Below are 15,655 nucleotides of genomic sequence, written 5' to 3' on the forward strand. Positions count from 1 at the left end.
AGAACGCGGTATACTTTTGTTTCTTAGACCCCCCTCTTTCCCCAAGCCACACTCTCCTTCCCTGCTCCCAACCAGTGTTAATGTCCTTTGTTTTAAGGTCAACCAACCTAGTATGTTAGACCTACCTAGCGGCCCTGAAACTACAAACTGCTTTCCCTATAATTCCAATACAGGTTCTGTGAAGAAGAAAGTGACCAGGAGTATGAAGATCACTCGAGAGAACTGGAGTGAACGGTCTAGTCTCTCAGGCCATATGATTGGTCAAAGGTACTACAAAGTATCAGAAGGAAACCAACATGCGGAGAGCCATCCTCCGGCAAGGAAATCCAGGAGATGCCGTCCTGGCGAACAGGTGACCGCAGCAGGAGATGCCGAGTACGGAGGTGAATGGCAGCGCAAAGATAGTCCAGGGAGGAGCTACTTCGCCGGCTGGCTGAACAAATCTTCAGGTGTCTCCAAGTCCAGCAAGCCGCCAGAAAGCCAAAGTGTAGCACGAGAACGGAGCAGAGACTGGGGGGGCAACCGCAGACAAGAAGGGGAACCCGAAGGTGTCTTGAGACAGAAGGTCCAGCCTGAGGAAGAAGAATTGACAGGCGGAGATGCCGCAGACCGGAGAGAATGGCCAGATGTTACCAGGGCCTCGGAAGACATGAACCACACAAACAGGTACGCAAGCAGACCGAGAGGTGCTAGAGGTCCGGGGGGAATTGGGGAACAACTGCAGAATACGAGATAAGAAGGTCTGGGAACCGCACCATTATTAAAGCCAGAGAATAAGAGGGTCTGGGACCTTGTAATAAACAGAGAAAGCACAGAAGGAAGCATATGCTTGGCAGGAGAGTTAACCAAGCTATTGCAGCAGCACATTGCGAGGTTGGGACCCGCACTCACTAATAAGAGGGTCTGGGACTCTAAGAGAAATAGACAATACAGAAGGAAGCATATGCTTGGCAGGAGAGTAAACCAAGTTATACCGACCACATATTGTAGTCTGGGACCCGCACTCACATGGGAGCCAGAGAATAAGAGAATCTAGGACCCTAAGAGAAACTGAGACAGTCCAAAAAAAGCATATGCTTGGCACGAGAATAAACCAAGTTATTGCGACCACACACTGTGAGTCTGGGACCCACATGAGAATCTGAGAATATGATCGTCTGGGACCCTGAAAGCAAAAGAGATAGATCAGATGAAAACATATGCTTGGCAGGAGAGGACACCAAACTGGTATAATACGGTATTGCGAGTCTGGGTCTCACACCCATTTGAAAACCTAATAATACAGTGAAGTTCATTCAAGAAGATACCGGGTCTGGGACCGATGGAGATAAGAAAGGGAAAATAAACCACATAGGGAGGAAACAATCTCCTAAAGAAGAACCTGAAAACATCCAGGGGAAAGAAGCTAACCCCTAATACTTGCAGTAATACATTTTGGAACATTTCTTTTTTCGTTTTGACCACACAACACACTGGGACTTTTCTGTTCCCAAGAACTGCCATTACCCCTTTAGTTTAGAAAAGAACACCCTTGCACATTAGATTTATATTATTAGTGTTAGGGTCAGAAGTAGAGGTTTTGGGACACAACAGTGACTGACTATTTGTTTTACATCCTGACGCTTTCCTTAGATTTCTTTGAGACCGGGAAACCCCTCTTAACTTTAGGAGACAAAGAGGCAGTTTTCCCAAGCCTTTTACTGGTTAATAAAAGTTTATCACCAAAACGATACCACCTTTATGCCCGAGCTTTACTTCTGCACCCTTACAATATGCAAGGAGAAACGCTACCAACCCCCTTCTTACCTTTGCTTAGTAAAACATCCATTCTTGGATTCAGTGGACACCCCTCTTTGAAACATATGTAGAATCAAATGGACATACAGCATGTACTGGTCCAAGAAAAAAAGGAATGCTAATAAATGCTCTCGGAGTAGAAGGACAGAGAACGTTTGCTGGCATGAATCCTTCCCCTTCACTAGCTGAGGCAGACAATGACAATGTTTATGCAGAAGCAAGACAGGTGGCAGATTTGAAAAAAAAGAGCAAAATACAGTGCTTCATCTCATTCAATTTTACACAAGATTCCAGTGGCAAGCAGTCCCCATAGAAGACTATATTGTAAGACTTTCATACTTGCCAACATTTTGCATTAACAGGCAGGGAGATTCTGTCTCACAAAGTGGATGAATAAAATGTTCCCATTGAATTGCTTTAGGTTTCGGATTATTTTAGGAGCTAGAAAGTAAAAAAGAGCAACTTTTATGATGGAAAAAACTGGAGAGACCCACATAAATCAGGAGTGTTGGCATGTATTGACTTTGTGAGTTAGCTGCAATGGCACATTTCAGGGAGAGAACTGAAGACATAGAGACATGTTGACAGTACAAATTTAAAATAAAAACACACCAGGCAAATATATACTGGAGTGTAAAGATATTTTTCTCTTTTAAGTAAGGGACTCAGCACTAGTAGGATATCGCTGATCTCACCTCCCCTGCTCATACAGTCCTGAAGAGGGAGACCCCAACGTAGCCCTCGTTACACCCATCCCACTTTGAGCCCGGCGACAGAGAAACGAGGAGGTTACGGATGAAAAAAGAAAAACATACAAAAAGAGCATATCTTTTTCTAGGCCGTCAGCTTAGCATACGCAGAGGAAAAACACAAAAGACAAATAAAGGATATCTGTTTCCTATGCAGTTAGTTTGGTTTACAGATGATTTATGTATGGATCCCTGTGTCTAGGCGCTAGCGTAGCTCACTTAGGTTGCGGAAGATGGTTTCTTAGTTTATCTCATGGAGATGTATTCCTATTTGTGGCAGTATAGAAGAAGGATCACATGATTTTGGTATTCCCTGTGATTTGAGAGGCAGAAAGACGGCCGTGTGTAATGTTATTTGTTTTGTTTTGTCTTGGCATGTTGTAATAATTGGGAGTATACTCAAAGTATTGGTATTTTTGTCTTGCGTTCGTGAAATCACATATAAGATTGTTGGATAGGACATGCTGCGTTTATATGGCAGTGAAGGCCCGTAGTAGGGCACAGATGTGGTGGTAAGAGAAAGTGGGAAAAAAGAGAAACGGTAAGGGTTTAGAAGTAGATTAGAAGATTAATTTGTAACTTGATTAAGGGATGTTTAGATTATCGAAGAGTGTTATGCTATTTGGGCTTGGCTTGAAGAGCACATGAGAGAATTGTGGTTTGGCCATTAAGGGTGGAGAATACAGTGTAGTCGTTGCATGGAGCACATTCTTGCCGATGGTGGTGAGCCAGAGAGGCTGGTAGAATGTGTTAAGAATTGTTACAGTTTTGAAAAACTTGATTGAGAATTGGCGATAATTGTGAAATATACAAATTGACAAAGTGTTCAAACATGTAGCAGATTAGCTATACTGGAGCTATGGAAAATGTTTCGGGACGGGGAAGAGGACCCACCCAAGAGAGAGTGGGTGCTGAACCAGAGCGATGTGGGGGGCGAACCGCCCACAGCCCACCTTCCTCAAACCACAGACCCCACAACAGAAAGTCAAGAATTTTCCCCCTTGAAGGAATTAAAAGCAGCGGCAGGGTATACTAATCCCGTTTATGCACCACCCGCGTCTAGCAGCAAGGACACGCTTAGCGGCGCAAAGCAGGCAAATAAGAAGATAGGGGCTATAAATGATGAATGCAAGGAACACAAGGACCTAAGCGGCCTGCAAGTGAAACTGACGGCAGACGACAAAGGGATACCAGGACGTAGTGGGAATGGCGAAGTGACTAAGTGGTAGGGAGACTGATACTGCTCAAATTGAATGAAAGTAGTGCAGCCGAGCAAACAAGTACAAAGGAGGAAGTTCCAAAACGCCTAGGGATGGAAGAAGAACACAGAGAATGGGCAGAGCTAATGGAGGAAGTGAAGAGAAGAGAGAGGGATGAGAAAGAGGAAGAAGAGTGAAGGCTACTGTGCGTACTGTGAAACGCCCTCTATATTCAATAGGGTCCTCCAAATGGACCAAGGGAACATACATCTGGAAAGCACAGTTATTCAGTACCATATCTTGGTTTGCAGCAGATCAGAAGAATAGTGTCGAAAGAATTCAGTGCAGTTGCTGACAGCGTTCGCAGAGAAGGGTTACAAGGTGGACAAGGCAAAGCTGCAATGTTGCAAAAGCGAAGTGTTGTACATTGGACAGTTAATATCACAAGAAAGGAGGAAGGTAACCCCAGAAAGGACGGAGGCAATCTTCAGAACGCCACCACCATGGACGTGAGGGAAATGCAACAATGCTTCAGTATCTGTAATTATTGCAGTTCCTTGGGGTTCGCTTATAGCACATAAACAAGACCTGTTTTAAGCAGGCTCTGGGAGGTCCAGAGGGGGGTACAGTTATTAGACATGGACACAAGAGATGACTGAAGCATTTGAGGAACTGAAAGGGGCAATATGCACAGCCCCATTGTTAGGGATTCCCGATTACAAATGAAGAATTCTATTTGTTTTCACACTCGATTGGAGTAGTAATGACTGCAGTGCTCACACAGAAAACGACCATAGGCCTACTATAGTGGGCATTTAGACCCAGTAATGAAAGGACACTACACTTACGAACAAGCACTGGCTGCTGCTGTATTTGCAGTGGAGTCATCTGAGATTATCACCATGGGCTGTAGTACCACACTTTACATGGAGCATGCCCTTTTTCTATCCTTCAAAAGCCCAAGAGTACATTGACCACACAGAGAGCATTTGGATACGAGGTAATCATCTTGATTCAGGTGATAAAAATATAAAAATAGTGAGGTGCAGAATTGTAAACCTAGCAACGTTTATAGCTGAACCAGTAGAGGAGGGAGACTATGTACACTATTGTACCATGTAAACAGAGCACTATGATGACATTCCCAGACCAGGGGATAATGCCTTCGTGGGAGGGGAAGTACTCTTTATTGACAGGTCTTCAACTATAGACCAGACGACAGGGGAGAGACAAATTGGGATGGTAGTAGTAAACGTAAAAACGGACGGGACAGTTGAAGTAGTGGCGAGCGCGAGATTGCCTTCACATTTGTTGGTACACGCAGCAGAATTAGTGGCTCTTATAGTGGCATTGACCGCGCATGAGGACGAGGAGATCACTGTGTACTGTGAGAAACCTGAAGGTACTTTCACATCTGCTCCCCAGGGATCTTCTGCTCAGGTGGCCAGCGAAGGGCCATTGCCTTTGGATCCTGACCCTAGGGCTGGAAGGGCGAGGGAGGATGACCTGGGTGGAGGGTCCTTGGGGGTTGGGGAGAGAGGGCCAGAGGGTGATACATGGTGTCCCCTGTGAGTAACCAAAAGGTGTCTCACTTACTAATCCCCGGGGATCCATCTCTCAGGTGGCCAGGGCATGCCCATCTCCTTTGGATCAGACACTGGGGTGGACAATGAAGGAGGATCGCCTGGGTGAGGGGTCTTCGGGGAGTTGGGGTGAGGCGACCAATGGTGAGACCCAGTAGTCCCCCTTTTCCCATACCCATGACCCCTCCTATTGTATAGATTCTCTGATTTCCCAACCCCCCCTTTCTTCACAAACACTGGGCCGAGGAGGAGGGTGACTGAGAGTAACAAGACGAACCCTTTCATACCTCAGTGGACATGTCCCTCTAAACGGGACATGCAAAGTCAGGCACTTGACTTTAATCACATACATCTGGTACCCATTAGATCTCCCCACAGGGATAAAAGGCGGAACATAGAGACACACTCTGAGCAGGGTGGGACACGAGAAGCAGCAGAACTTCCAGGGTGAAAGCGAACCTACTGGAGCAGAACGACGGGACGAGAACCAAGGGTAAAGTAACCCAGGAGTTCCCTGCAGGAGGTCGTTGCCTCCAAAGAACCATAAGGGATACGTGGAGAAGGCCACATCCCAGACAAGAAGACTGCATTGTGTTTCAAAGGTGCCCGTGACCCTCCCAGGTGAATGACAGAGTCAGAGAGGCGAGGCCAATCTTGTGGTATTAACCTTGACTCGTGAATTAATAGGGCGAAAATAAGAAAGGAATGCACACAGCCGGTGAGTTGGCGAGCAAGATGAAAGACTGATGTGTGTTAAGGAAAGATTGAAGTGGCAACATATATCTTACAATTGAAGGCTGCACGCCTGTGGATGGGACGCGAAGGAAGCCAGACCTGTGGTGAACTTTAAAATTACTGATAACTGTGAAGCCCGTGATACAGAGTAGCGGAGTGGTCCGGCGAAAGGAAGTAGCCCACTCTAAAGTCTCTGCGAAAGGTCAAATGTTTTGTTCTAAAGCCATGAAGTGAATGAACTTTAAAAAGCGGGATGATCAAGATTGACCCAGGCAAAAGGGGAAGTTCAAAGTGAATATTGACCTATTGTGCTTATGATATTGAACTACAAAGACCAAGAGGCACTGGGGCAAATAACACAAGAGTGCAAGTTGTAGGGAAAGTCGAAGTGGTCCTGCAGAGGTCTATAGTAAAAGCCTTGCACATTCAAAAGTCTTTGACAACAGGAAAAGGTCCCAGCCTGCCTGAGGGAGACCGGAAGTGTAATACATTTGGGGAAGGGAACCCCTAATGAATTTGAATAAAGCTTGGGGGTTGGGAACCCCTACAAGTGCTGTCTTTGAGAGGTTCGAGCCTGACAAAGGGAGACCCATGTGAACTTTTTGTTTATATTTTGAATGGTCCGTGCCCGACAGAGGGAGACCTATGTGAACTTTTACTTTGAGAGGTCCAAGCCCAATCGATGGAGACCTGCATGAACTTTTGGTGGAACTGTGGACCCTTTTGTTGAACTGTGAAGGAACTTTTTGGAACGCAGGAAAAGTGACTTTAACATGGAAGGACAGCCGGGCCTCCATCCACGTTTTGAACTGCTTTGTTTTGAGAACCTGAGACAGAGTGTGTCATCCTGTCTACAGGGATCGTCTTACTCCATGCTGTCCAACTTGGGGAGGAGAGATAACTCCCCCCTCCCCCCGGCTTCGAAACACATTGTGTACAGGCACTATATAAATTGTGTATAGGCGCTATATAAATAAACTATCATATCATATCATAACCACTCTGATACTTTATATTCTAACACTGATTTTCCTTTGCATACATATTCCCCTTTGTACACCTTTCTATAAGAGATAGGGCAGGCATTAGGTTCGGTTAGTATAGGCCATTTTGATTTGACAGAGACTGACTCGGACTGTGTTTTCTTTGGTAGAGACCACTCCCATCTTAGCTATAGGGCAAAGTAGGAGTTTTTCCAAACCCTGAGAATTGAATAAAGGTTTTACAAATTATACCTTTTGTGTCAGTGTCATACTTCTGATACCATGCCTCCCTTACACCCCATTTCCTAACACTGACCTATCTGAACCTTCCTCAGCCTTTATGGGTTATTTAGAACCCCAAGTTTGACAATTGTCCAAAAAAGAAAAAAGTGGGCACTACGTTGTTAATGTTGAAATAATCTGTGCTTGGTAAGGTATTTGGTCCTGTCGCCAGATACCTCCCCGTTGCTTAGGGAGGTGAGAAATTATAATATGGTGTTGGCTGGTTGATTTTCACCAGTCTGCTAGAAGGACCTGTGTGGATCTCCCACTAAACCTTTTTTTGAAAGTATTTAGTATTTCCCAATGCTTGTTGAAAAAGTACTCATTAATTCAATTGATTGTAGTATAGATATGTTTATTTATCAATTTACCTCTTTCTGAGGCCATTAGCAAACTTCTGGTATAGGCAAACATTGGCGGAGTGGTGTAAAGATGTCCCAATGTCCTGTCTTCTGACAAAAAGTGCCAGTGCTTCAAGACAATTTTCTTAACCTTATTTCTTTCTGTAGAGTATTTGGTCACATAGATAAATGGAGTTTCTTTGGCTTCTGTGGATTTCGTGAGTATCTCTTGTCTATCCATTGTTGCTATTAACAGACTTCTAAACCAGAAAGAAACTTTCTGGATCGAAAACCTCAACTCCATGCAGCCAGATGGTCTCAATGAGGGATGCAATTTTGCATGTATTCTTTAATGTAAATTTAATAAGATTAAGTTGAAAACTATGTACAAACACATGGAACGTGAGTATGCTGCTGATCATTGAATGTCCAATAACGTGCAAAAGGTTGAATTTCACGATAACATGCAATCTTAAATGTATAGTTGAATTGGTAAGACTACACAAGTATTTAATGAATTTGGATTACTAGGTATTTACATTGAGCTATGTTGAATGAAGGTTGATGCGAATTTCCAAGTAGAGTTACAACAGCATAAATAACTAAAAGATCACATACATAATTTGAGCAACACATGAATTTAACCTTTATATCAGGTTGTTAGATATGTTATTGTTTATTACCAATTAGCTCAACTTAGTTAAGCAAGGAGAGATCCTAATTTTAAATGTCAAATATATGTATAATTAATGTTACAGCATAAGAACTTGTACAGGATCAGCTAATGCTATATTAACGTTGTACATCACTTCAAAATGGCCTGTGGCGCGCAATGACGTCGTCATGCTGATGAGGTCACCGCGTTACGTGCCGGCGCCATTTTTTTCAACATAAAAGCAAACGGGGCAACCAGCAACGCGTATCCACGCGAGTGAGGTGCCCCGCTGCTACTATACTGCTTTGAATGACAGGTAAGACTCCCCTCGTGCGGAGGCTAAATTCTATTAGTCGAAAGACTTACTTGTGATTAACATTTGTTAGATTCTAAATACAAATTGGTTACTATCTAGATTGCCAGGATATAAAGGAAGCTACATAGAGGACAGACAACAGCAGATGTAAATTAGCACGCTCAAGTGGAGAGGAATTGGATAATTTTCCAACAAGGAAGTCAAATAAACAAGGTCAAAGATTATAAGCAACGTTTTACACAGGTACTTTTTTCCAACATGTTTAGTATTGCTGACCTTAAGCCAAATTTATAATACAGTATTCGTGTGAATGTATAGTTATACAAGTACTTCAGCTAATATTTAATTCCATTTTTATTTTTTTCGTTACCATTAGTCCCTGAAGAAGGTCTAGTACAGACCGAAATGCATTGGATGATATAACGTTTGCTAATGGCCTCAGGAAGATGTAAATTGATAAATAAACATATCTACACTACAATCAATTGAATTAATGAGTACTTTTTCAACAAGCATTGGGAAATACTAAATACTTTCAAAAAAAGGTTTAGTGGGAGATCCACACAGGTCCTTCCAGCAGACTGGTGAAAATCAACCAGCCAACAGCATATTATTATTTACAACCCTAACCCATAATTCCTCATTCCACCATACCTGGTACTGAGATGCAGAAGAGGGGCTAGGAGTAATGTACACTTCCTATGTGAAACACCCCTATAGTACTGGGACGAAGAAGAGAAGTATGCAGACATACACTACTGAAGGTCAGGCATGTCCCAGCAATTGGATTTGTTATGGTCAAGCAATTCCAGCTAACAACACACACCTGACACCCATTAACAAGTCTCAGGTGTATAAAACGTGGAGCCCAAATCAAGGTAGAGAAAGAGCTGCCTTGGTGGAAGGAGCGAGAGCTGCCTTGGTGGAAAGAGAGAGAGAGAGCTGCCTGAGTGGAAGAACACCAGAAGGTCGGGAGACTGGCAACGATCCTGGAGGACGCACAAGACACGGAACAAGTGAGTCGCATGGGGGGTACAGGACCGGGAACCTATGAAAGTGAAGGAGGACAGCTGGAGCTGTCAAACAACGGAAAAGCAGAACGGCTGCAAACCGGAGCCGCTCCGATCACCAGCGTGTGCAGAGAAGTGCCCAGCGAGGAAGCGAAGTCAAGGTGGTTTGCATCCCGGCTGGCAAGGTGGTGAGCGGGAGCAGCATGGACTGCCGTGGCGGAGACACGAAACGCCGGTGAGGGTTACAGGACTCAGAAGCACCAGACCGCTCCCAGGCAAGCAGCAATTCATGGAAATTAGCAAAATTGAATATCGAACGTAACAAAAAGTACTCCTTGAATGCAATTACTCAGTCTTGAAAACCAAAATGAACAGAAGGTACTGCTTGAATGCAAGTCCATTGTGAATGAAAATATGCAATATTAAATGCCGAGCGGAATGGAAAGTGTTGTTTGAATAAAAACCAAGGCTTATTAAATACCAGCATATTAAACTCTGAATGAACATTGGAAAATAAACTGACAAGGAATGTGTGAGAAAGGCATGGTATCAAGAGAGACACAGACTCAGAAGTAACAGTTTGAAAACCTTTATTGTCAAACTTTGTGGGGTTGGTGTAGTGCCTACCTGGCCCTAATTCTAAGGGGGTAGTTCCCTCAACTGATGCTTCTAAGGGCCATTGATGTCCATAAGGCCAAAACCAAAATTCATCTGCATCCAAACCTATGCTTGCCCTCACTCTTAGACCAAATGTGATAGGTGGGTTTTCTTAAAAGAAAAATAGTGGCTCAAAAGAAAATATAAACCACAGCTGGTTTCAGGTAGCCTTACCTATAGGTTTAGTTCTGTCAGTTTCAAAAATAGTTCAATTCAAAGGGGTTGTCCTCAGAACAATGCACATAGAGCTTTTGTAGCAAGTCAATAAAGTTCAAAAGTTATCTTGGGGTTCCCTTCCCCAAGCTTTATGGAGTTCATACCTTCAGGTGAGTGGAAATGAAGTCGGCGATGGATTGAAGACAGGATACTGTTCCAGGTAAGTTTCGTAGTGTTCTTGCTCTCTCTGCAGGTCCTTGGTTTCAGGTAAACCTTCATCAAAGAACTGGACACGGTGAGCGTTACGCTGCCCACAGCAGAATAACGCAAACCATGTTCTGCTGTTTGGGTGCGGTTTAAATAGTCTCAGTTAAAGTAGTCCAGGTAAAATAGTCCCAGGCCTGCCACACCCAAAGTAGTCCAGGTAAAGTAGTCCCAGACCTGCCACACCCAAAAGACTAGACCGCATAGCTTAGTTCCTTGTAACTGAGCTATGTGTGTGCCTCCATGTTGGCTGAACCCCCCCAAGTTTAATAGTCCCAAGTAAATAGTCCCATTCTAATGTTGGTCTTCATGATGGTTATGATGGTTATGAGCCTGGCGCCCAAGGCGCCAGGACTGACTCCAAGAGAGTCTTGGATGAGGTTTTAAGGCCTTTGACCTGGCCCTAACTGGAAGGCTGACTTGCCAGTGAGGGCCAGGGGCAAGGGTCATGACAGCACTCCCCCCAAGCCCCCTCTCACGGTGGCACTTTTGCCTGGTCCTGGTTTGGCTGGGTAATTCTGATGGAACTTTTTAATTAAGCGAGGTGCATGGATGTATTCACTAGGTTCCCATGATCTGTCTTGAGGGCCGTATCCCTTCCAATCAAGTAAGTAGTATAGTTTGGATCTAGTGTATTTTAAGTCTAGGATATCCTTTACTTCAAATTCTGGTTCTCCGTCAACTAATACTGGTTTTGGTGGTGCTGTAATCCGAGTACCAGGTTGTACCGGTTTCAGGAGTGATACGTGAAACACAGGATGAATCTGCATAGTGGGTGGTAAGGCTAATTTAACTGCCACTGGATTTATTATGGATTCAATAGAATAAGGTCCCAGATATCGGGGACGAAAGGTCCGAGGCCCTTTTATGGGCACATATTTTGATGCTAACCAGACCTTGTCTCCAATTTGATAGTCGAGGGCTTTACTACGATGTTGGTCAACGAATTTCTTTTGTCTGTTCTTGGCTTGGAGTAAATGTTCTGCTGCTTCTTTGAAGGCCTGGGAAATAGTTGTATGTAGGGTTTTAACCGCTGGCATTTCCAAAGGGGTTGGGAGATCCAATTCTGAAGTACGTGGATGTCTACCATATATAGGGCCTCATTACACGTTGTGCGGTAACATCTGCAAATTACCGGCATGGCGCCCTTAAAGGATAGTTCCGGGACTTTTTTTTTATTGTTCCTACGGTTCGGCCATGTGTTTTTAAGCATAAATCGGTAGATCGTAGAAAACTTTCCTATGGACCTTACCTGACTTTTCGTCCATTAACGCACTGGAAATCAGCCGCCATTTTGTGATAATCCTATCATTTCCCCACATCGACCTGGCTCACCTGCGTTTGCGGCACTAAATCAAATCCCCCGCCCCTGAGCCTGACATCAGCAGACGCGTACCGCCCATTTCCCAACGCCAAAGCACGTTTCGTGTCAACAATCGCTGCGCCTCAGCTAATGAAGTGTCGCCATGGAAATGGCAGGACGCCTCTTTCCTCAATAAGTATAAACACACCTTTTCACAACACACAGCAGCAGATTTTCGATTCCATTACTCTCTCTGTGTTACTTTGAGTATTCTGTGACTCGTTTCTGTGCTCTGGTCAGCTACCTTCGCCGCTTCTAGGCCTTGTGAACACCTGTACCATCTCTGTAAATTATTTTACTTTCTTTACCACACAATGGCTACAATAATGCCGTATATGTACGAGCCCGAGTACACTGAGGAGGAACTACTGGAAAGGCAAGCACGCGAAAACGATGGGGATTCGGACGGCAGTTGGGAGGACCAGTCAACGGATGAAGAGCCTGGACCATGTCGCATGGACGGCGTCTCCACCTGGTGCACGTGCAATCGGTGCGAGCTAATGCCAACTGAGGAGGAGAACTGCTGCTGCCGTGAAAATTCCGGGTGCTTGGCCTACATTTCGGAAGGCGAGCCAAGTCCGCAATGCATCACCGAGCTGCCAGAGTTCAGGGAAGCCTGCCTCTCACGGACCGTGTTGAGGATGATGATGGTGCTTATGCACGAACTTCGCGGCACTGTTCGTCCGCGTAATCCGAGTAACGAGTAAGTATACTCTGGTTGTGATGTCAGTGATGCCACTACTATTTCATGGTCGTCTCCCACATATAAAATTACATCTACATATCATTTGAACGCATGTAAATTGGTTCCATATTGTGCATTTTCTAGATAGAATTTTTTTCAAAGCAGAATGACATTTTTTACCTTCATCGTCATTGATAAGAAAGTTTTGTCATTTTAATACCGTTTGCATCTTTCTTTTTCACCGGTGGTACAGGCTGGTGGCCTATCGTTGCTTCACTTGGTGGCTTCACGGGAGGCTCGGACACCGCGTTCGGAGAGTAATACCTGCCTGTGCGGTACTTGCCATTAGACAACATTTCCCCAGCGACAGTGGACAATACCGCGGATTTTCCCTGGATGTGCTGCAACCGGAACTTTACAATGTGTAATGTTTATTATTTATGTTCAATTGAAATTAAGGTCTAAAATAAAACCCAACATATATTTTAACAATGGTTGTTTTGATTTTTTAAATGAATCTAGTGTGTCTCCATTGAATATTCTTCCTGTGCCTTGTCTCGTCACACCACATGTCTCCGGCCAGCATCCTCCCTCACGCTGGCCGCCCACCTTCAATCCACATAACCGTTGAACCCATATGCAGCAGACATACATATGTTATTTTGCGGGTTGGCATCAAGCCTCCCGGCCTTGCCTCCTCCCCCAAAAATACTTACCACACCACTTTGTTCAAGCGTTGGCAATAAAAGGCCGTTGGATTTTATTGATACAATACATGGTTATAGGTAAATAATCAATATGGTTGATCATAATAAATCATCCTTTTGGGCACCGGGTACAGAGATGACCCCCTCTGGCCCGTGCCGCCTTGCCACCACAGGCCAGCCTGCTGCTGACTAACTGCCGAGGCATCCAGGGTCTCCAGGGTGAACTGCACCCATATATTCTCCTGGGAGGGTGAGGTATTTATAAAGTCACCCCCCTGCCTTCCATGTACTAGATCCTGCAGCCTGCCTCTTACATGCAGTTAGATGGCCTCTCCTTGGTGAGGCCCTGCGGCAAACGAGTCTTGTCTGCACGACCACCGCCCCAATCCACCCCCCGCCCTATCAAAGGCAGTTCGCACCGGGGTACTTGCGCTGGCAAGTGGAGCTGTCAGGGAGCGATAAAGGCCAAGAGGTGCCAAAGACCATGTACACTTCAAAGTGGTCTATAGAGCATGGGTTGTTGTTCCCATGTCTACCTCCAGACCCCGTGTCTCCTGCCAAGCATCCCCCCTCACGCTGGACGCCCCCCTGCAATCCACATAAGTGTGTCTCCATTCACGAGTCTTCCTGTGTCTTGTCTGCACGACCACCGCCCCAATCCACCCCCCGCCCTATCAAAGGCAGTTCGCACCGGGGTACTTGCGCTGGCAAGTGGAGCTGTCAGGGAGCGATAAAGGCCAAGAGGTGCCAAAGACCATGTACACTTCAAAGTGGTCTATAGAGCATGGGTTGTTGTTCCCATGTCTACCTCCAGACCCTGTGTCTCCTGCCAAGCATCCCCCCTCACGCTGGACGCCCCCCTGCAATCCACATAAGTGTGTCTCCATTCACGAGTCTTCCTGTGTCTTGTCTGCACGACCACCGCCCCAATCCACCCCCCGCCCTATCAAAAGGCAGTTCGCACCGGGGTACTTGCGCTGGCAAGTGGAGCTGTCAGGGAGCGATAAAGGCCAAGAGGTGCCAAAGACCATGTACACTTCAAAGTGGTCTATAGAGCATGGGTTGTTGTTCCCATGTCTACCTCCAGACCCCGTGTCTCCTGCCAAGCATCCCCCCTCACGCTGGACGCCCCCCTGCAATCCACATAAGTGTGTCTCCATTCACGAGTCTTCCTGTGTCATGTCTGCACGACCACCGCCCCAATCCACCCCCCGCCCTATCAAAAGGCAGTTCGCACCGGGGTACTTGCGCTGGCAAGTGGAGCTGTCAGGGAGCGATAAAGGCCAAGAGGTGCCAAAGACCATGTACACTTCAAAGTGGTCTATACAGCATGGGTTGTTGTTCCCATGTCTACCTCCAGACCCCGTGTCTCCTGCCAAGCATCCCCCCTCACGCTGGACGCCCCCCTGCAAACCGCATAATGCCACGACATATTCACGTCATTCATTCACAAACACACCCCTGTTTCGAATTCTTTATAACCCACTTCATATTTCTAATGAGAACTTCTTTGCGCTTTGCTAGTCAACCCGTGAAGGTGCTGGTTATCTGCTCTTCGTCTCTGTGAACTTCCGTGACCACTTCGAGCAAACTCGTCAGTTTGCAACCTGTGAACTGCTCCCTGTTCTACGACAAGAAACTACTCTGATCCCTGCATCTAACTGTTTGTTCGTCAAGGTAAGGCCATGTACCATAATCATTTTGCGTCCAATTTTTTAATTTATATCTATTTGCTAGTAGTCATCAAATTGCATCCATGTTTTCTTTTCGTTCAAGACAGTACATGCAAGGAACTAGTCACATGTTCTGAGTTTAGTCAAATTATTTTTCTATTTTTTTAAAGTTATTCAAATACTTATCCGCATGTGAATAACGTGTATAGTTCCAAGAACCAAAACAAACCTTGCATTGAACCTTTTATGTGTCATTTAATTTTTTAACACATTGGTATTCATAGAGAATTGTTGATCTTTACTTTTCAGAACTTTCCACAATGCCTGCCTGTTCCATTGGCGGTTGCCCTTCGAAGACCCATAAAAAATCTGAAGGTACTATAATGCATGTTTTCCCTAAGACAATAGATCAGATAAGAGAATGGGTCCGATATTGCGGATATCCACCGTCTGAGCTTGAAAGTAGAGTCCTAGAAGTCTTTGCGGACAAGAGGGGTGAT

The sequence above is a fragment of the Ambystoma mexicanum genome, chromosome 13, assembly GCF_040938575.1.
Source record: "Ambystoma mexicanum isolate Mex_15411 chromosome 13, UKY_AmexF1_1, whole genome shotgun sequence".
NCBI lineage: Eukaryota > Metazoa > Chordata > Amphibia > Caudata > Ambystomatidae > Ambystoma > Ambystoma mexicanum.